We start from the raw sequence: 22,056 nt of genomic DNA, 5'->3' as shown, positions 1-22,056 counted from the left end.
GTTTCAAGTCTTGCCACAGATTCTCAATGGGATTTAGGCCTAAACTTTGACAGGGCCATTCTAACACATGGATATGCTTTGATCTAAACCATTCCAGTGTAGCTCTGGTTGGATGTTTAGGGTCGTTGTCCTGCTAGAAGATTACCCCCTCCCCAGTCTTAAGTCTTCTGCAGCCTCTAACAGGTTTTGCTCCAGGATTGCCCTGAATTTAGCTCCATCCATCTTCCCATCAATTCTGATACGGCATTATATAGACGGTAATAACTGAGTATGATGGGGGTGAAGAAAGAGATGAGAATAACAAAGGAATTGAGAGACGATTTAATAATATAGGATAGATTCCTGACATAATTTAATGAGGCAGCACTGTGGTGGTAGGAACCATAATCAAATCAGAAGTTGAAGCTGTTTATAGACACAGCACTCTCTGTAGGTTTTGGTGCATATTCGGATGGTAGATGGTGTGTGCTATCCAGGGGAAAATGACAGGACTTTTTCAGACTAGACCTCAGTGCTCATATGTTAAGTGAATCATGCCCTAACAATGTTTGGCAGCTTGTGATCCCATCCTAGATGTCCTGGTCAGAAACCCTGTGGAAGACAGCACTTGGACAATCTACAGGACATAGAGGACATGGACAGATGTGAAGGGAAAGTATGCTGGTGAAAGTAATACACAGTTGTTGTGGAAACTACTGGGTGAGATGAGAAGAGGCAAAGATCAAAAAGGTAAGACCGCAACCAGTTTTTACAAAACGGTGTGGTGAAGACCTAGGCACATCGTTCTCAGTAGGGAGAGTACTGAAGGGTTGGGTGAGACAACAATCTAGGGTAAAGAATAGGTTTGGATAAGTTAGTTGGACCATTATGGAGAATATACAAAAATGAGTACGAGACTTGCCTATTTACCACAGCTTACCTAATAGCTTTTTCAGGTGCTTTTAGAGTGGGTGACTTGTTGGCAGCATTAAAAACGGCCTCGGGTTTCAGGATGTGCAGGCGCTCAGTGAAAAGGAGATGTTTTTTATAGCTCATTCCAAAACAGAGCAGTCAAGGGTCGGGATATGGATCACAATAATGCATGGAGGCGGCCCACAACGCCCAGTAGAAGCAATTTGCTGGTACATATGATTAGAAGGGACAGTCCTGGGAGTATTTTTTCACACATAGAGATGGGAGCACTCTATCACAGTTCCAGTTCAGTGCTGTTATAAGGAAGCTTATTATTATGCAAATAAAAAAATGTATAGGCGGCACTCACCAATTGGTGCAATCTTCTTTTATTTCCTCCAAAGCTGGGTACATCATGGCTGAATATATCATTGTTGAATACACAGGGCTGAATACATGATGGCTGGAGATACAACGCTGAGAACATATGCGGCTGGAGGCGGACTAACATACATGCAGTGCTGACACAGGTCAAAAGGCGACGGCCGTTTCGCGCCTAAGCGCTTCTTCAGGCCAATCCTTTTTTCTTGTGCAACATTTTCTGGACCCACATGTGTACCCAAGTCACAGACAGAGTCCTCCGCAGCAAAGATTTTTCTGAGGCTAAGGAATCAAATTTTACCATGTAGCGGATGCTGGGCTTTAGCTACCACTTCAGCACCTTAGCGAATTGTGACCTTTGTCCCAAAGACATCAGTAAAAAAATTTAGAATAAAATCATAGAAATATGCAGTATGGACTGGAGGGCTGACTGTATTGTGAGTCCACACTGCATATTTGTATGATTTTATTTATCTAATTGGTTTTTTATGACGTAATAAAGGATGTATTCATATTTGATGTGTGGTATTGTATTTTTGGTGGTTTGTGTATAGTCACCGCACAGTAGTTTATACTGCTTTGGCGGTCATTTGTTCCAATGAGTGTATATTGTCTTGGAGGAGTGGACATGAAATATGGCCCATAGTATTACATCTATGAAAAAAGTTAGGAGATCCAAAATTTTCTTGTCATAGCAAGAGGACACTTTGGGGGTGAGGAGAGAGGTGACCTGCCCACTTCATGATTGTATCTCTCCTCTATGAAGACAACTTTATGGTTAGCCTACGAGAGATTAGAATGAAACATGGTATTTCAGCTCCCGAGTTGGGATTAATTGTGGCTCCTTGAAATACTGTAGATCAAGGAGCTATTATCCTGTAACAGATGTGCAGATCCATGAGAAGCTGTTTGAAGGATGCCTTTATCCGCCAATTGTTGAGATATGGGTCACCTTGCATCTTAGAGACCCTGTTAGAATTAATGTGGTACTGGTAAAACCCTTGAAGCAGATGAAAAGCTGAAGGGCAGGCAAGTGAATTACAGAGGAAGAATGTCCGAGTCTTGTGTGTAATACAGCCATGGGAAATTTCCAGTGGTGGTGTAATATGGGAACTTGCAGGAAGATATCCATGAGATGTATCCCAGCCCAGTGGAAGTGCAGTCAGTGCAAAATGGCCGTTGCCTTGCTACTGCATACTGTATCCTCATGCCAGTGTATTTTATGGATGGTTGATACACTAATAAAGGGGATATTTTAATTGGTAAGTGCTGCTTTTTCATTTTGTTGAAGAGCTCTTGAGGAGTTTTAGCTGATTGGAACAGGAATAAGGTAGTGCTTTCTTTGTGGGCTCTTTTTAACCTTACCATTATCTAGTGACAAGAAAATTTTGGAAGAAACAGAAATGGGTATTGGATGACACTGTACATTGGCCGGCCACTGTTTGACCCCAATAGATCTTCTGCCAAGAAGTCATAGGAGTGTCACAGAGGAACTCTGATGCAGATTTCAGACCGCACCTACCTCTTAGAGAAGGGAGTCAGTATACAGACATAGACATGGAGCCTGGGAAGGCTTTGAAAGCACTGGAGAAATGGCTGTAGGTGGCAGAATATAGTGAGACTTTGAGAGAGAGAAATAAAATGTACTGTCTACTTCTTCCTACTCAGCTTTATAGGGGCCATGGTGATTGATTGATTGATGACTACTGCTTACTAACCTGTCTCTGTCTAGTTGTACCTAGGGGGCTTTAACCCATTTATGACAGTGCTGCCATAGGACATCCAGGAAAGGTAATTTAGGTCAGGGGAAGTAAAGGACATCTGAATGGGTAGGGGGTAGCATGAGGGGTCAACTGTATAAAGCTGAAGAATGGGAAGGTCTTAGGCAGAGCAAATTCTAATTTTAAAATAATCTTTTCACCTACTGTTTTGTGTATAATTACAAGGATTCAGCCTGAAAATAAACCTCATCTGGAGATGCTTCATACATGTCTTCCAGCTGAGTTGAAGCTGCCTGATAGCTACTGTAATTAAGGCTTAAATAGATTTGGTCAATGCAGGCAAACACAGCCATATTGTCAGGAGTCTGAACAGGAGACCAATGCAGACTCAAGAAAAACTGACTTCAAACATTACCTTCATGATAAATTCTCCAATATTTATCCCCTAGGTTATGGAAACACTACACTGGCCAAACACATTTAATAGCTGTGGGCCAAACAATCTTTTCTGATGGTGGCTTGTCTCCTGGATGAAGAAAAGGAAGGGGCAAAAAAATTCAGTTCGCCTAATCCAGTGATGGCTAACCTTGGCACTCCAGCTGTGGTAAAACTACAACTCCCAAGATGCCCCCCTTGCTTGGTTGCTCTCAGAACTCTATAGAAATAAATGGAGCATGCTGGGAGTCGTAGTTTCACCACAGCTGGAGTGCCAAGCCTAGCCATCACTGGCCTAATCTATCTGTCCCCCTGACATCACCTGTTCAGGTTCCTAGTACACAGTACACTAATGTGTATGGGGCTTTAGACACCAGTGTTCATAAAAAAGGCAATTATTACATGACACAAAAAAAAACACTAGACTCGTGAACCTTGATTCTAATATATGGACATGTAGGTCAGTGGTAAACTGCATACGCCCCATGTTTGATCTCCTGAATTAACTCCTTGGCATCCCTATGTTTTGTAAGCAACTGAAAGAGTTTAAAGGGAACCTGTCATCAACTTTATGCTGCCCATACTAACGGAGAATAAAGTAGAGACAGGTGAGTTGATTTCAGCGGTCTGTCATTTAAAAGTTAAAAGTAAGCGGTTGCCGAGAACCAACATCACAGTCATTGCAGACTGGGCCTGGAAAAGAGTCCCGGCCACCTGAGAAGAGTCCTGGTTATTCATGAATTCCTGCTCTCCTGCCCACCTGCTGATGGCTGACAGTCTTCTACCTAGTTTTCTCCCTTTCTCTCTAGGAGAGAACTACCAATCATCAGCAGATGGACGGGAGTGCAGGAGATTATGAATAACCTTGACTCTTCTCTGGTAAATTTGACTATTTTCAAGGCCTGGGCTGCAATGATTATGAGGCTGGTTCTCCACTTACTTTTAGCTCATGAATGACACACCGCTGAAATTAGCATTGATGTCACTAATTTATGCTGCCCTCAGAGAGTTCAGCATAAAGTTGATCACAGGTTACCTTTAAAAAAAAACTCAGATACCAGCCTTAATAATGGTTGGTCCACACCTCAAATTACTGAATGAGTTGCCTCATAATTGTCACGCAGTTACAATGAAAAATGAAGCAATGTTGCGAATTATTTTCCAGTTTAAAATCTGCAGCTTCTATGCAGCCCTATGCCTCTAAAGGTACGGACAGCACACGAACCCTAGTTATATGCTGTAGCCACAGCAGTCCATCTGACCTGCTTGGTGTGCTCACATTTATATGGTATTTTGGGTAGAAGTAGAAAAGTGAAAAGGAATATCATGCAAATAAAAGGAAAACAGTGCTGTGGAATATGTTGCTGCTAAATAATAGATTTATTTTCTGAGCATCGGAAAGACTTAAGGGGACATTTATAAAAACTGGCGATTTAGACGCCGTTCTTCATCCGCCAAAGTTATGTAGAGGTGCCGGCCTTTACATAACTTAGGCGGACTTTACACTTGTCTAAATCAAGGGAGCTGTCGTAGATTTAGACCATTTTCTATGCCTAAAACAGGCGTAGAAAATGAGAAATGAGACAGGCCTGCCGGCCCACCCTTTTCCCAACCCACATCACACCTGGCGTGAGCGGCAGAAAAGGGGAAAAATTCACAGATTGGCAGGCAAATAACCTTTAAGCCACAATCTGTGAAAAAAGTGGCATATATCTGTTTGTAAATGACCCCCTTAAAGCCTACCTTAGTTTTCAAAAATAGTTTGCATAATGGCTGTGCTTCTTTGTGCAATCATAACTGTAAAGGAACAGTTATGTTTGGGATTCCCAAAAGTCTCCTTCAGACATAATATTCCCTGTTTCATCTGCACAGCTAGATGTATTTCACTCACAAGCAGTGGGTGTCTCCCTTCACTTGAATGTGCCAGTACTGTATGCAGTAAACTTACTTCTCCCTATTCCTGTTTTCCTCTAGGCAGCTTAGAACGCTGATAGAAAGGGATAAATCACACTTACAGACACACAGGAGGCAGTGTAGAAGCAGGTGTTTTATCAGGCTCAGGATCTCAGCTAGCTCTGACATGCCCCCATTTCCTATGAGCTGTCTTCTGAGTCTGTTACAAGGGCCAAATCTTGCCGGACAGCAGGCAGTCAACTGCAAGTTAGGTGAAGGTGAGACCCCTAGTGGTCATGAATTTACAGCTTTTTTTTTTCAGGTGGATGGACGCGTATTTTTTAAATGAAGTGATTTAGAAATTTGCTAGTTACACCATTCTCTATTAAATGAAATAAAATTGTGTGAAAGTACAGTGACTAGAGTTGAGCGAACACCTGGATGTTCGGGTTCGAGAAGTTCGGCCGAACTTCCCGGAAATGTTCGGGTTCGGGATCCGAACCCGACCCGAACTTCGTCCCGAACCCGAACCCCATTGAAGTCAATGGGGACCCAAACTTTTCGGCACTAAAAAGGCTGTAAAACAGCCCAGGAAAGAGCTAAAGGGCTGCAAAAGGCAGCAACATGTAGGTAAATCCCCTGCAAACAAATGTGGATAGGGAAATGAATTAAAATTAAAATAAAATATATAAAAATAAACCAATATCAATTGGAGAGAGGTCCCATAGCAGAGAATCTGGCTTCACGTCAGCAGAGAATCAGTCTTCATGCCATAGCAGAGAATCAGGCTTCACGTCACCCACCACTGGAACAGGCCACTGTCACATATTTAGGCCCAGGCACCCAGGCAGAGGAGAGAGGTCCCATAACAGAGATTCAGGCTTCATGTCAGCAGAGAATCAGTCTTCATGTCATAGCAGAGAATCAGGCTTCACGTCACCCACCACTGGAACAGGCCACTGTCACATATTTAGGCCCAGGCAGAGGAGAGAGGTCCCATAACAGAGATTCAGGCTTCATGTCAGCAGAGAATCAGTCTTCATGTCATAGCAGAGAATCAGGCTTCACGTTACCCACCACTGGAACAGGCCACTGTCACATATTTAGGCCCAGGCACCCAGGCAGAGGAGAGAGGTCCCATAACAGAGATTCAGGCTTCATGTCAGCAGAGAATCAGTCTTCATGTCATAGCAGAGAATCAGGCTTCACGTCACCCACCACTGGAACAGGCCACTGTCACATATTTAGGCCCCGGCACCCAGGCAGAGGAGAGAGGTCCCATAACAGAGATTCAGGCTTCATGTCAGCAGAGAATCAGTCTTCATGTCATAGCAGAGAATCAGGCTTCATGTCACCCACCACTGGAACAGGCCACTGTCACATATTTAGGCCCCGGCACCCAGACAGAGGAGAGAGGTCCCGTAACAGAGAATCTGGCTTCATGTCAGCACAGAATCAGTCTTCATGTCATAGCAGAGAATCAGGCTTCACGTCACCCACCACTGGAACAGGCCACTGTCACATATTTAGGCCCCGGCACCCAGAGAGAGGAGAGGTTCATTCAACTTTGGGTTGCCCCGCAATATAATGGTAAAATGAAAATAAAAATAGGATTGAATGAGGAAGTGCCCTGGAGTACAATAATATATTGTTAAGGGGAGGTAGTTAATGTCTAATCTGCACAAGGGATGGACAGGTCCTGTGGGATCCATGCCTGGTTCATTTTTATGAACGTCAGCTTGTCCACATTGGCTGTAGACAGGCGGCTGCGTTTGTCTGTAATGACGCACCCTGCCGTGCTGAATACACGTTCAGACAACGCTGGCCGCCGGGCAGGCCAGCACCTCCAAGGCATAAAAGGCTAGCTCTGGCCACGTGGACAATTTGGAGACCCAGAAGTTGAATGGGGCCGAACCATCAGTCAGTACGTGGAGGGGTGTGCACAGGTACTGTTCCACCATGTTAGTGAAATGTTGCCTCCTGCTAACACGTTCCGTATCAGGTGGTGGTGCAGTTAGCTGTGGCGTGGTGACAAAACTTTTCCACATCTCTGCCATGCTAACCCTGCCCTCAGAGGAGCTGGCCGTGACACAGCTGCGTTGGCGACCTCTTGCTCCTCCTCTGCCTTCGCCTTGGGCTTCCACTGGTTCCCCTGTGACATTTGGGAATGCTCTCAGTAGCGCGTCTACCAACGTGCGCTTGTACTCGCGCATCTTCCTATCACGCTCCAGTGTAGAAAGTAAGGTGGGCACATTGTCTTTGTACCGGGGATCCAGCAGGGTGGCAACCCAGTAGTCCGCACACGTTAAAATGTGGGCAACTCTGCTGTCATTGCGCAGGCACTGCAGCATGTAGTCGCTCATGTGTGCCAGGCTGCCCAGAGGTAAGGACAAGCTGTCCTCTGTGGGAGGCGTATCGTCATCGTCCTGTGTTTCCCCCCAGCCACGCACCAGTGATGGGCCCGAGCTGCTTTGGGTGCCACCCCGCTGTGAACATGCTTCATCCTCATCCTCCTCATCCTCGTCCTCCAGTAGTGGGCCCTGTCTGGCCACATTTGTACCTGGCCTCTGGTGTTGCAAAAAACCTCCTTCTGAGTCACTTCGAAGAGACTGGCCTGAAAGTGCTAAAAATGACCCCTCTTCCTCCTCGGCCACCTCCTCTTCCATCATCGCCCTAAGTGTTTTCTCAAGGAGACATAGAAGTGGTATTGTAACGCTAATAACGGCGTCATCGCCACTGGCCATGTTGGTGGAGTACTCGAAACAGCGCAACAGGGCACACAGATCTCGCATGGAGGCCCAGTCATTGGTGGTGAAGTGTGTCTGATCCGCAGTGCGACTGACCCGTGCGTGCTGCAGCTGAAACTCCACTATGGCCTGCTGCTGCAGCAGCTCTGACATGTCGGGGTAGTTGCGAATAAACTTCTGCACCACCAAATTCAGCACATGCGCCAGGCAAGGGATGTGCATCAAACCGGCTAGTCCCAGAGCTGCAACGAGATTTCGCCCATTATCGCACACCACCAGGCCGGGCTTGAGGTTCACCGGCAGCAACCACTTGTCGGTCTGTTGTTCTATACCCCGCCACAACTCCTGTGCGGTGTGGGGCCTGTCCCCCAAACATATGAGTTTCAGAACGGCCTGCTGACGTTTACCCCGGGCTGTGCTGAAGTTGGTGGTGAAGGTGTGTGGCTGACTGGATGAGCAGGTGGAAGAAGAGGAGGAGGAAGCTGAGGAGGAGGAGACAGGAGGCAAAGAATGTTGCCCTGCGATCCTTGGCGGCGGAAGGACGTGCGCCAAACAGCTCTCCGCCTGGGGCCCAGCCGCCACTACATTTACCCAGTGTGCAGTTAGGGAGATATAGCATCCCTGGCCGTGCTTACTGGTCCACGTATCTGTGGTTAGGTGGACCTTGCCACAGATGGCGTTGCGCAGTGCACACTTGATTTTATCGGACACTGGGTTGTGCAGGGAAGGCACGGCTCTCTTGGAGAAGTAGTGGCGGCTGGGAACAACATACTGTGGGACAGCAAGCGACATGAGCTGTTTGAAGCTGTTTGTGTCCACCAGCCTAAATGACAGCATTTCATAGGCCAGTAGTTTAGAAATGCTGGCATTCAGGGCCAGGGATTGAGGGTGGCTAGGTGGGAATTTACGCTTTCTCTCAAATGTTTGTGAGATGGAGAGCTGAACGCTGCCGTGTGACATGGTTGAGATGCTTGGTGACGCAGGTGGTGGTGTTGGTGGTACATCCTATGTTTGCTGGGCGGCAGGTGCCAACGTTCCTCCAGAGGCGGAGGAAGAGGCCGAGGCGGCGGCAGCAGCAGAAGAGGCCGAGGCGGCAGCAGCAGAAGAGGTAGCAGGGGGAGCCTGAGTGACTTCTTTGTTTTTAAGGTGTTTACTCCACTGCAGTTCATGCTTTGCATGCAGGTGCCTGGTCATGCAGGTTGTGCTAAGGTTCAGAACGTTAATGCCTCGCTTCAGGCTCTGATGGCACAGCGTGCAAACCACTCGGGTCTTGTCGTCAGCACATTGTTTAAAGAAGTGCCATGCCAGGGAACTCCTTGAAGCTGCCTTTGGGGTGCTCGGTCCCAGATGGCGGCGGTCAGTAGCAGGCGGAGTCTCTTGGCGGCGGGTGTTCTGATTTTGCCCACTGCTCCCTCTTTGTCTTTTGCTACGCTGTTGGCTCGGTCTCACCACTGCCTCTTCCTCCGAATTCTGAAAGTCAGTGGCACGACCTTCATTCCATGTGGGGTCTAGGACCTCATCGTCCCCTGCATAGTCTTCCACCCAGTCTTCCTCCCTGACCTCCTGTTCAGTCTGCACACTGCAGAAAGACGCAGCAGTTGGCACCTGTGTTTCGTCATCATCAGAGACGAGCTGAGGTGGTATTTCCATGTCCTCATCATCAGGAAACATAAGTGGTTGTGCGTTAGTGCATTCTATCTCTTCCACCCCTGGGGAAGGGCTAGGTGGATGCCCTTGGGAAACCCTGGCAGCAGAGTCTTCAAACAGCATAAGAGACTGCTGCATAACTTGAGGCTCAGACAGTTTCCCTGATATGCATGGGGGTGATGTGACAGACTGATGGGCTTGGTTTTCATGCGCCATCTGTGCGCTTTCTGCAGAAGACTGGGTGGGAGATAATGTGAACGTGCTGGATGCACTGTCGGCCACCCAATTGACTAATGCCTGTACCTGCTCAGGCCTTACCATCCTTAGAACGGCATTGGGCCACACCAAATATCCCTGTAAATTCTGGCGGCTACTGGGACCTGAGGTAGTTGGTACACTAGGACGTGTGGCTGTGGCAGAACGGCCACGTCCTCTCCCAGCACCAGAGGGTCCACTAACACCACCACGACCATGTCCGCGTCCGCGTCCGCGTCCCTTATTAGATGTTTTCCTCATTGTTCCCGTTCACCACAATTTTGAGAATGGCAAATTTGGGAATAGTTTTTCAACCCAGAACAAAAACTGTGCTTTTACGGTCACTACAAATAATTTGACCAGCTAAAACAGTACAGATTTGGTTGAATAGAAATGTGAGGCCTATTTTTTACTCGCTGTGTGACAGATATACCTTTAATCACAAAATTAGACTTGTATCTGCACGGTAGCGTGTGTGTTAAGTTTTTCAGAATGACACTATCAGCACCTTGAATCTAAGATATCCTTTTTGGGATAGATTTAAAGTAGGCCTGATATAGCAGAAACTACTAATTTTGAGAATGGCAAATTTGGGAATAGTTTTTCAACTCAGAACAAAAACTGTGCTTTTACGGTCACTACAAATAACTTGACCAGCTAAAACAGTACTGATTTGGAGGAATATAAATATCAGATCTATTTTTTAGGCGCTGGGTGACAGGCTCAACTTGCCCCTGATGTAGTATATGGCCAAAAAATAACCACACTATTGATGGTTAAATGCACTTGGGTGACACAGGCTCAGCCTGCACCTGATGTAGTATATGGCCAAAAAATAACCACACTGTTGATGGTTAAATGCACTTGGGTGACACAGGCTCAGCCTGCAGCTGATGTAGGATATAGCAAAAAATAACCACACTATTGATGGTTAAATGCACTTGGTGGTAGCTTGTGCTGGCGCACCACAAGCCACAAAATGGCCGCCGATCACCCCAGAAAAAAGTGATATAAAAACGCTCTGGGCAGCCTAAAAAAAGTGAGCAATTCAATATTAGCACTTCAATGATCCACAGCTGGAGATCGATCACTGAATTAAGTCTTTTGGAGGAGTTAATCTGCCTAATCTCGCCCTAACGTCGCAGCAGCAACCTCTCCCTATGCTTGAATCAGCAGAGTGACGTGCAGCGCTACGTGACCCAAGCTTATATAGAGGCTGGGTCACATGCTGCACTGGCCAATCACAGCCATGCCAATAGTAGGCAAGGCTGTGATGGCCTCTTGGGGCAAGTAGTATGACGCTTGTTGATTGGCTGCTTTGCAGCCTTTCAAAAAGCGCCAAGAAAGCGCCGAACACCGAACCCGGACTTTTACGAAAAAGTTCGGGTTCGGGTCCGTGTCACGGACACCCCAAAATTCTATACACAGTTCGGGTTCGCTCATCCCTAACAGTGACCCTTTAAATTCAGCAGGGACATAATTGCAAAAAAGAATAGTACAACATGCTCTAAAGTAGGGATGAAACTCAGTGGAAGAGCGCATGCTTTACATGTATGAGGCCCCGGGTTCAATCCCCGGCATCTCCAGGTTTTGTGGAACAGATTACTTACACATCAGAGTCACATCACGTTTTTCGCTGAAGGGTCCTCTATGAAACAACTTCAGCCGATTTGCGTTTTTACAAACAACATATTACCATTCAAAATGCATGGTTTCCTATCCAGGTTATCACCGCCCGTTGCACTTCAAAGCTATTTTCACATTTATTGCATTTGGTACACCAATGATAATGTACATCCCATGTATGTGAATGAGGTTTCTGGACATGCAAAATAAAATTTTCCAGCTGGATTTTTAATGCCACCGCAGAAGAATAATCCACTGTGAACAAGAGCTAAGCAGCAGTACTCAATGTCAGGCAGCAGCTGCAAAATCAAATAAGGTTTTAGGGTGTATAAAAAGAGCGATAAATATCTGTGACCAATGTACTATTACTCTTTTATAAATCCCTGTAAGGCCATATCTTGATCTCAGTTTTGGGCTTCAGATTCTAAGAAGGTTATAAGAGAGCTATTAAGGGTTCAAAGACCAGCTTATTAAATGGGATGGAAGATCCCCCTTAGGGTTCCCTCACACAACAATGAAAGAGGTTGTCCGGGTTCAGATCTGAACCTAGATATACCCACATTTTCCCCCACTCAGCCTCCAGTTCAGAGCTGAACCCAGACATACCCACATTTTTCCCCACTTGGCCCCCCTGTTATGAGCATTGAAGCATTTCATGCTCCGATGCTCTCCTTTGCCCTGCGCTGAATCGTTTCCTTCAAAATTTATAGCACTCCATAAACAAATTTAGCATTTTTAAATGTCCATTTTGGTGATATATGTGGAAACTTTCCAACATCTATGCAACAGAAATACTCCAAAGAAAAAACCTGTGGTCCAGCTTCCCAATAAAACTTGCAGCTTTATTAATAACAATAAAACATGTGACCCCCCCGTATCGGCGATCGCAGCAAACCGCAGGTCAATTCAGACCTGCGGTTTGCTGCGCTTTTAGCCGATTCTGATCCCTGCGGTCTCTGACCATGGGGATCAAACTTTAAAATGCCCGAAATAAAGTTTTATTAACCCCCCCTGCACCCCTGAATGATATTATGTGGGCGGGTGGTGCAGGGGGGGTGTCGCAGGCGGTGCGGCGGGCGGTGCGGCAGGTGGGATCGCGATCCCCCGCCCGCCTCCCCTTGAATAATCGTTGGTGGACAGTGGTTATACCAGGGTGTCAGCACATTGCTGACACCCTGGTATAAACGGCTGACATCGGTGATGCGATGTCAGCCGTTTAACCCTTTCCATACAGCGGTCCGTACGGAAAAGGTTAACAACTCAGGGAGAACCCTCCCTCTCCCATCAGGGGGCTGCTGTGCCTTTGCAGCCCCCCGATGGGAGAGGGAGTGAGCCCCCAGACAGCCCCCCGACAGCCCCATCCTTACCCTTCCCCGTCTGCGCAGTTGTGGCTACAACTGAGCAGACGGGGAAGGTTCCCATGGCAACAGGACGCCTTCTCAGGTATCCTGCTGTCCATGGTGCTGAACAGATGTATGCTAAAGGCATAGATCTGTTCAGACAAAGTGTAAGTAAAATACAGTACAGCACCCTATATAGTGTACTGTATTATACAGACATCAGACCCACTGGATCTTCAAGAACCAAGTGGGTCTGGGTAAAAAAAAAAGTGAAAAAATTAAGATAAAAAAAAACACATTTATCACTGAATAAAAAATAAATAAATAAAATACACTACACATATTAGGTATCGTCGCGTCCGTAACGACCTGATCTATAAAACGGACATGTTACTTTCCCCGCACGGTGAACGCCATAAAAATAAAAAAATAAAAACTATAAAAAAATTGAAATTTTGCCCACCTTACTTCCCAAAAAAGGTAATAAAAGTGATCAAAAAAGTCGCATGTACGCCAAAATAGTACCAATCAAACCGTCATCTCATCCCGCAAAAATCATACCCTACCCAAGATAATCGCCCAAAAACTGAAAAAACTATGGCTCTTAGACTATGGAAACACTAAAACATTATTTTTTTTTTTCAAAAATGAAATCATTGTGTAAAACTTTAATAAATAAAAAAAAAGTATACATATTAGGTATCGACGCGTCCGTATCGACCGGCTCTATAAAAATATCACATGACCTAACCCCTCAGGTGACCACCGTAAAAAAATAAAAATAAAAACGGTGTAAAAAAAGCCATTTTTTGTCATCTTATGTCACAAAAAGTGTAATAGCAAGCAATCAAAAAGTCATATGCACCCCAAAATAGTGCCAATCAAACCTTCATCTCATCCCGCAAAAAATGAGACCCTACTTAAGATAATCGCCCAAAAACTGAAAAAACTATGGAGACACTAAAACATTTTTTTTGTTTTAAAAATGAAATCATTGTGTAAAACTTACATAAATAAAATAAATTGTATACATATTAGGTATCGCCACGTCCGTGACAACCTGCTCTATAAAATTACCACATGATCTAACCTGTCAGATGTATTTTGTAAATAACAAAAAAAAAAAAAAACGTGCCAAAAAATCTATTTCTTGTTACCTTGCCGCACAAAAAAGTGTAATATAGAGCAACCAAAAATCATATGTACCCTAAACTAGTACCAACAAAACTGCCACCCTATCCCGTAGTTTCTAAAATGGGGTCACTTTTTTGGAGTTTCTACTCTAGGGGTGCATCAGGGGGGCTTCAAATGGGACATGGTGTCAAAAAAACCAGTCCAGCAAAATCTGCCTTCCAAAAACCGTATGGCATTCCTTTCCTTCTGTGCCCTGCCGTGTGCCCGTACAGCGGTTTACGACCACATATGGTGTGTTTGTGTAAACTACAGAATCAGGGCCATAAATAATGAGTTTTGTTTGGCTGTTAACCCTTGCTTTGTAACTGGAAAAAAAAAATTAAAATGGAAAATCTGCCAAAAAAGTGAAATTTTGAAATTGTATCTCTATTTTCCATTAAATCTTGTGCAACACCTAAAGGGTTAGCAAAGTTTGTAAAATCAGTTTTGAATACATTGAGGGGTGTAGTTTCTCAGATGGGGTCACTTTTATGGAGTTTCTACTCTAGGGGTGCATCAGGGGGGCTTTAAATGGGACATGGTGTCAAAAAACCAGTCCAGCAAAATCTGGCTTCCAAAAACCATACGGCGCACCTTTCCCTCTACGCCCTACTGTGTGCCCGTACAGTAGTTTGCGGCCACATATGGGGTGTTCCTGTAAACGGCAGAGTCAGGGCAATAAAGATAGTCTTTTTTGGCTGTTAACCCTTGCTTTGTTAGTGGAAAAAATGGGTTAAAATGGAAAATTAGGCAAAAAAATGAAATTCTCAAATTTCATCCCCATTTGCCAATAACTCTTGTGCAACACCTAAAGGGTTAACGAAGTTTGTAAAATAAGTTTTGAATACTTTGAGGGGTGTAGTTTATAGAATGGAGTCATTTTTGGGCGGTTTCTATTATGTAAGCCTCGCAAAGTGACTTCAGACCTGAACTGGTCCCTAAAAATTGGGTTTTTGTAAATTTCAGAAAAATTTCAAGATTTGCTTCTAAACTTCTAAGCCTTGTAACATCCCTAAAAAATAAAATATCATTCCCAAAATGCTACAAACATGAAGTAGACATATGGGGAATGTAAAGTCATCACAATTTTTGGGGGTATTACTATGTATTACAGAAGTAGAGAAACGGAAACTTTGAAATTTGCAAATTTTTCAAATTTTTTGGTAAATATGGTATTTTTTTATGGAAAAAAATTTACTTTTTTGACCTAATTTTAGCAGTGTCATGAAGTACAATATGTGACGAAAAAACAATCTCAGAACGGCCTGGATAAGTCAAAGCGTTTTAAAGTTATCAGCACTTAAAGTGACACTGGTCAGATTTGCAAAAAATGGTCAAGTCCTTAAGGTGAAATAGGGCTGAGTCCTTAAGGGGTTAAGGCTACATGCACACAAACGTTGTTTGTTTCCGTGTCCGTTCTATTTTATTTTTTTTGCGGATAGGATGCGGACCCATTCATTTCAATGGGTCCGCAAAAAATGCGGACAGTACACAGTGTGCTGTCCACATCAGTATGTCCGTTCCGTAGCCCCAGAAAAAAAATAGAACATGTCCTATTCTTGTCCGTTTTAGGCATTGTTACAATGGATTCACAAATGCACCAGGTAATCAAGACTTCGGCATCAAATGCTCAAAAGGGGAGGAGAACTAATCAGATACCAAAAACCAACACCCAATGCATCAAAAAGAAAAGACAACATGTATATACTAAAGAGGAAGAATATGTCGCACTAGAGTGACCAGGAACCAATGTGAGGTGCACCCACTAACAGATCACCAATCTGAAAAGGGGTATAATAAATAGATAATTAACAATGGGGCTCTCTCTATAGTAAAAGGGAACAGTGGATAATGGTAAATAAAAAATATTTTTTATTGATAATTTAAAATACTCGTTGCAGTATTGATATTCAATTATTCACAGTGTAATTATACATATATAACAGCATAAAAAATAGTAAGATAGATATGCTAGAACACTATTGTGAATAAAAAAGGATAAAATACCATTAGCATTCAACAAGAAAATCACTTCATAAAATCGATGAAAACTTGCTTACGAAAATAACTAAAAGTTCTGAATATCCACAACTGTTAACGATATTCCAGTCCCGATTTTTAAATTCCACTCTCAGGTCTCGATTATTAGCACTCCGATCTTAATTTTGATTATTAATAGTTATACACAGAGCGGCGTCCCGCTCCTTAGCCTGAGACAGCGGCGTCCCGCTGTAATTTCCAAAAGCGATCGCTTAATTCTCGCTTAAGCGATCGAATTGTGAGAATTAAGCGATCGCTTAATGTATGGATTTGCTCATCCCTAATCATTTTGTATGCCAGTTTTTGGCTTAGGGAGCTGGTGTAGATTTTAGGCTACTTTCACATCTGCGTTTTCCTTTCCGGGTTTGAGATCTGGCAGAGGATGTCAGAACTGGAGTAAAACACTTTAGTTTTGTCCCCATTTATTATCAATGAGGAAAAAACTGAACAAACCGGAATGGAGTGCACTAGAACGCATTCAGTTCCGGTTTGTTGCGTTCCCATGCCGGACACAAAACCCCTGCAAGCAGCGTTTTTAGGTGCAGCAGGGGAAACTGAACATCCCGGATCTGGCAAATGTTAAAAAACAAAAAGCAAAACACACACATCATGGGTATCTATTAATCCCATACAGAAAAAGACGAAACGAAAAAGTCTAAATGGCCAATTCGCCATTTTTTTGGTCGCTTCTCCTCTCACAAAAAAGTTGTACACACCCCAGAATAATATCAATGAAAAGTACAGATTACTCTGCAAAAAATGAGCCCTCACACAGCTCCGCACACATAACTACAAAAAGTTATAGGAGTCAAAAAACAAAAAAACACTATACATATGTGGTATCAGCAGATTCGTACTGACCTGGAGAATTAATATCAGAAGTCAATTTTACTGCATAATGAACGCCGTAAAAAAATAAAGAAAAATGTAATCTAACATTTGCAAAATTCGATACCCAAACAATAGAACTACGGCTCCAATTATAAGTATAAAAATTCTCTTTATTAAATAAACACAATCACATTGTCATAAAAACAGCAGTAAACAGGTATGTTGTAGTGAGGAAAGACCCAAGGAGGACCGGGGGATCGACACACATGGGCTCACATAAGTTCCGGGGATCAGGAAGAAGCCAGGTTGCTGGCGAAACGGCGTTGGGACAAGGAGACTGAGAGACCGGCGCACTAATATTAGGTACTTTTTCTGAGCTTGTCTTTATTTCAACACTGCCTATGTATATTTCTCATTGGATCCAACCATCCAGAGTTACTTTTTCTTTTCTTTTTCTGGCTTTGTTGCGACGCTCCTTACTAACTTATGTGAGCCCATGTGTGTCGATCCCAGGTCCTCCTTGGGTCTTTCCTCACTACAACATACCTGTTTACTGCTGTTTTTATGACAATGTGATTGTGTTTATTTAATAAAGAGAATTTTTGTACTTATAATTGGAGCCGTAGTTCTATTGTTTGGGTATCGAATTTTGTAAAATGTGTTAGGGCTCCTTTCACTTTATTACTACCCGGTGTATTTAATTGGTGGGTAACACTTGCAAAAATTGCATTCCCCCCAATTCCACGACCTTTGGAAATTTTTTCCCACTTCCCACTACATTCTATGTAATATTATACGTTGGCGTTGGAAAGTACAACTTGTCCTGCAAAAAACAAGCCTTAACCACCTCAGCCCCTATAGCTTAAACACCCTTAAAGACCAGGCCACTTTTTACACTTCTGACCTACCCTACTTTCACCGTTTATTGCTCGGTCATGCAACTTACCACCCAAATGAATTTTACCTCCTTTTCTTCTCACTAATAGAGCTTTCATTTGGTGGTATTTCATTGCTGCTGACATTTTTACTTTTTTTTGTTATTAATCAAAATTTAACGATTTTTTTGCAAAAAAATGACATTTTTCACTTTCAGTTGTAAAATTTTGCAAAAAAAAACGACATCCATATATAAATTTTGCTCTAAATTTATTGTTCTACATGTCTTTGATAAAAAAAAAATGTTTGGGTAAAAAAAAAATGGTTTGGGTAAAAGTTATAGCGTTTACAAACTATGGTACAAAAATGTGAATTTCCGCTTTTTGAAGCAGCTCTGACTTTCTGAGCACCTGTCATGTTTCCTGAGGTCCTACAATGGCCAGACAGTACAAACACCCCACAAATGACCCCATTTCGGAAAGTAGACACCCTAAGGTATTCGCTGATGGGCATAGTGAGTTCATAGAACTTTTTATTTTTTGTCACAAGTTAGTGGAAAATGATGATTTTTTTTTTTTTTTTTACAAAGTCTCATATTCCACTAACTTGTGACAAAAAATAAAAAGTTCTATGAACTCACTATGCCCATCAGCGAATACCTTGGGGTGTCTTCTTTCCAAAATGGGGTCACTTGTGGGGTAGTTATACTGCCCTGGCATTCTAGGGGCCCAAATGTGTGGTAAGTAGTTTGAAATCAAAATGTGTAAAAAATGACCGGTGAAATCCTAAAGGTGCTCTTTGGAATGTGGGCCCCTTTGCCCACCTAGGCTGCAAAAAAGTGCCACACATGTGGTATCGCCGTACTCAGGAGAAGTTGGGGAATGTGTTTTGGGGTGTCATTTTACATATACCCATGCTGGGTGAGATAAATATCTTAATCAAATGCCAACTTTGTATAAAAAAAATGGGAAAAGTTGTCTTTTGCCAAGATATTTCTCTCACCCAGCATGGGTATATGTAAAATGATACCCCAAAACACATTCCCCAACTTCTCCTGAATACAGAGATACCACATGTGTGACACTTTTTTGCAGCCTAGGTGGGCAAAGGGGCCCATATTCCAAAGAGCACCTTTCGGATTTCACCAGTCATTTTTTACACATTTTGATTTCAAACTTCTTACCACACATTTGGGCCCCTAGAATGCCAGGGCAGTATAACTACCCCACAAGTGACCCCATTTTGGAAAGAAGACACCCCAGGTATTTCGTGATGGGCATAGTGAGTTCATGGAAGTTTTTATTTTTTGTCACAAGTTAGTGGAATATGAGACTTTGTAAGGGAAAAAAAAAAAAAAAAAAAATCATCATTTTCCACTAACTTGTGACAAAAAATATAAAATTCTAGGAACTCGCCATGCCCCCTTACGGAATACCTTGGGGTGTCTTCTTTCCAAAATGGGGTCACTTGTGTGGTAGTTATACTGCCCTGGCATTTTCCAGGGGCCCTAATGTGTGGTAAGTAGGTAAATGACCTGTGAAATCCGAAAGGTGCTCTTTGGAATGTGGGCCCCTTTGCCCACCTAGGCTGCAAAAAAATGTCACACATGTGGTATCGCTGTACTCAAGAGAAGTTGGGCAATGTGTTTTGGGGTGTCATTTTACATATACCCATGCTGGGTGAGATAAATATCTTAGTCAAATGCCAACTTTGTATAAGAAAAAGGGAAAAATTGTCTTTTGGCAAGATATTTCTCTCACCCAGCATGGGTATATGTAAAATGACACCCCAAAACACATTGCCCAACTTCTCCTGAGTACAGCGATACCACATGTGTGACACTTTTTTGCAGCCTAGGTGCGCAAAGGGGCCCACATTCCAAAGAGCACCTTTCGGATTTCACCGGCCATTTTTTACAGATTTTGATTTCAAACCACTTCTCACGCATTTGGCCCCTAAAATGCCAGGGCAGTATAACTACCCCACAAGTGACCCCATTTTGGAAAGAAGACACCCCAAGGTATTTCGTGATGGGCATAGTGAGTTCATGGAAGTTTTTATTTTTTGTCACAAGTTAGTGGAATATGAGACTTTGTAAGGAAAAAAAAAAATAATAATAAATCATCATTTTCTGCTAACTTGTGACAAAAAATATAAAATTCTAGGAACTCGCCATGCCCCTCACGGAATACCTTGGGGTGTCTTCTTTCCAAAATGGGGTCACTTGTGGGGTAGTTATACTGCCCTGGCATTTTCCAGGGGCCCTAATGTGTGGTAAGTAGGTAAATGACCTGTGAAATCCTAAAGGTGCTCTTTGGAATGTGGGCCCCTTTGCCCACCTAGGCTGCAAAAAAGTGTCACACATGTGGTATCGCCGTATTCAGGAGAAGTTGGGCAATGTGTTTTGGGGTGTCTTTTTACATATACTCATGCTGGGTGAGAGAAATATCTCGGCAAAAGACAACTTTTCCCATTTTTTTATTATACAAAGTTGGCATTTGACCAAGATATTTATCTCACCCAGCATGGGTATATGTAAAATGACACCCCAAAACACATTGCCCAACTTCTCCTGAGTACGGCGATACCAGATGTGTGACACTTTTTTGCAGCCTAGATGCGCAAAGGGGCCCACATTCCTTTTATGAGGGCATTTTTAGACATTTGGATCCCAGACTTCTTCTCACGCTTTAGGGCCCCTAAAATGCCAGGGCAGTATAAATACCCCACATGTGACCCCATTTTGGAAAGAAGACACCCCAAGGTATTCAAATTTTTTTTTTTTGGCACAAGTTAGCGGAAATTGATTTTATTTATTTTTTTCTCACAAAGTCTCCCTTTCCGCTAACTTGGGACAAAAATTTCAATCTTTCATGGACTCAATATGCCCCTCATGGAATACCTGGGGGTGTCTTCTTTCCGAAATGGGGTCACATGTGGGGTATTTATACTGCCCTGGCATTCTAGGGGCACTAAAGCGTGAGAAGAAGTCTGGAATATAAATGTCAAAAAATTTTTACGCATTTGGATTCCGTGAGGGGTATGGTTAGTTCATGTGAGATTAAATTTTTTGACACAAGTTAGTGGAATATGAGACTTTGTAAGAAAAAAATAATAATTTCCGCTAACTTGGGCCAAAAAAATGTCTGAGTGGAGCCTTATAAGGGGGGTGATCAATGACAGGGGGGTGATCAGGGAGTCTATATGGGGTGATCACCCCCCTGTCATTGATCCCCCCCCTATAAAGGCTCCATTCAGATGTCCGTATGTGTTTTGCGGATCCGATCCATGTATCCGTGGATCCGTAAAAATCATACGGACATCTGAATGCAGCCTGACAGGGGGGGTGATCAATGACAGGGGGGGGTGATCAATGACAGGGGGGTGATCAGGGAGTCTATATGGGGTGATCACCCCCCCTGGAAGGCTCCAGGGAGACGCCTGTATGTGTTTTGCGGATCCGATCCATCTATCAGTGGATCCGTAAAAATCATGCGGACGTCTGAATGGAGCTTTACAGGGGGGTGATCAATGACAGGGGGGTAATCAATGACAGGGGGGTGATCAGGGAGTCTATATGGGGTGATCACCACAGTCATTGATCACGCCCCTGTAAGGCTCCATTCAGACGTCCGTATGCGTTTTGCGGATCCGATCCATCTATCAGTGGATCCGTAAAAATCATGCGGACGTCTGAATGGAGCTTTACAGGGGGGTGATTAATGACAGGGGGGTGATCAGGGAGTCTATATGGGGTGATCAGGGAGTCTATATGGGGTGATCAGGGGTGATCAGGGGTTAATAAGGGGTTAATAAGTGACAGGGGGGGGTGTAGTGTAGTGTGGTGCTTGGTGATACATATTGCTGAGCTATCCGTGTCCTCTGGTGGTCGATCCAAACAAAAGGGACCACCAGAGGACCAGGTAGCAGGTATATTAGACACTGTTATCAAAACAGCGTCTAATATACCTGTTAGGGGTTAAAAAAATCACATCTCCAGCCTGCCAGCGAACGATCGCCGCTGGCAGGCTGGAGATCCACTCTCTTACCTTCCGATCCTGTGAACGCGCGCGCCTGTGTGCGCGCGTTCACAGGAAATCTCGCGTCTCGCGAGAGGACGCACCGGCGCGTCCACCCAGAAGAGCAGGGCCGCCGCAAAGACGCAATCCTGCGTACGGCGGTCCTGAGGAGGTTAATATA

Source organism: Bufo bufo, chromosome 4 (genome assembly GCF_905171765.1).
Source record: "Bufo bufo chromosome 4, aBufBuf1.1, whole genome shotgun sequence".
Classification (NCBI taxonomy): domain Eukaryota; kingdom Metazoa; phylum Chordata; class Amphibia; order Anura; family Bufonidae; genus Bufo; species Bufo bufo.
The sequence above is the reverse complement of the archived record's forward strand: the minus strand, read 5'-3'. Positions refer to the sequence as shown.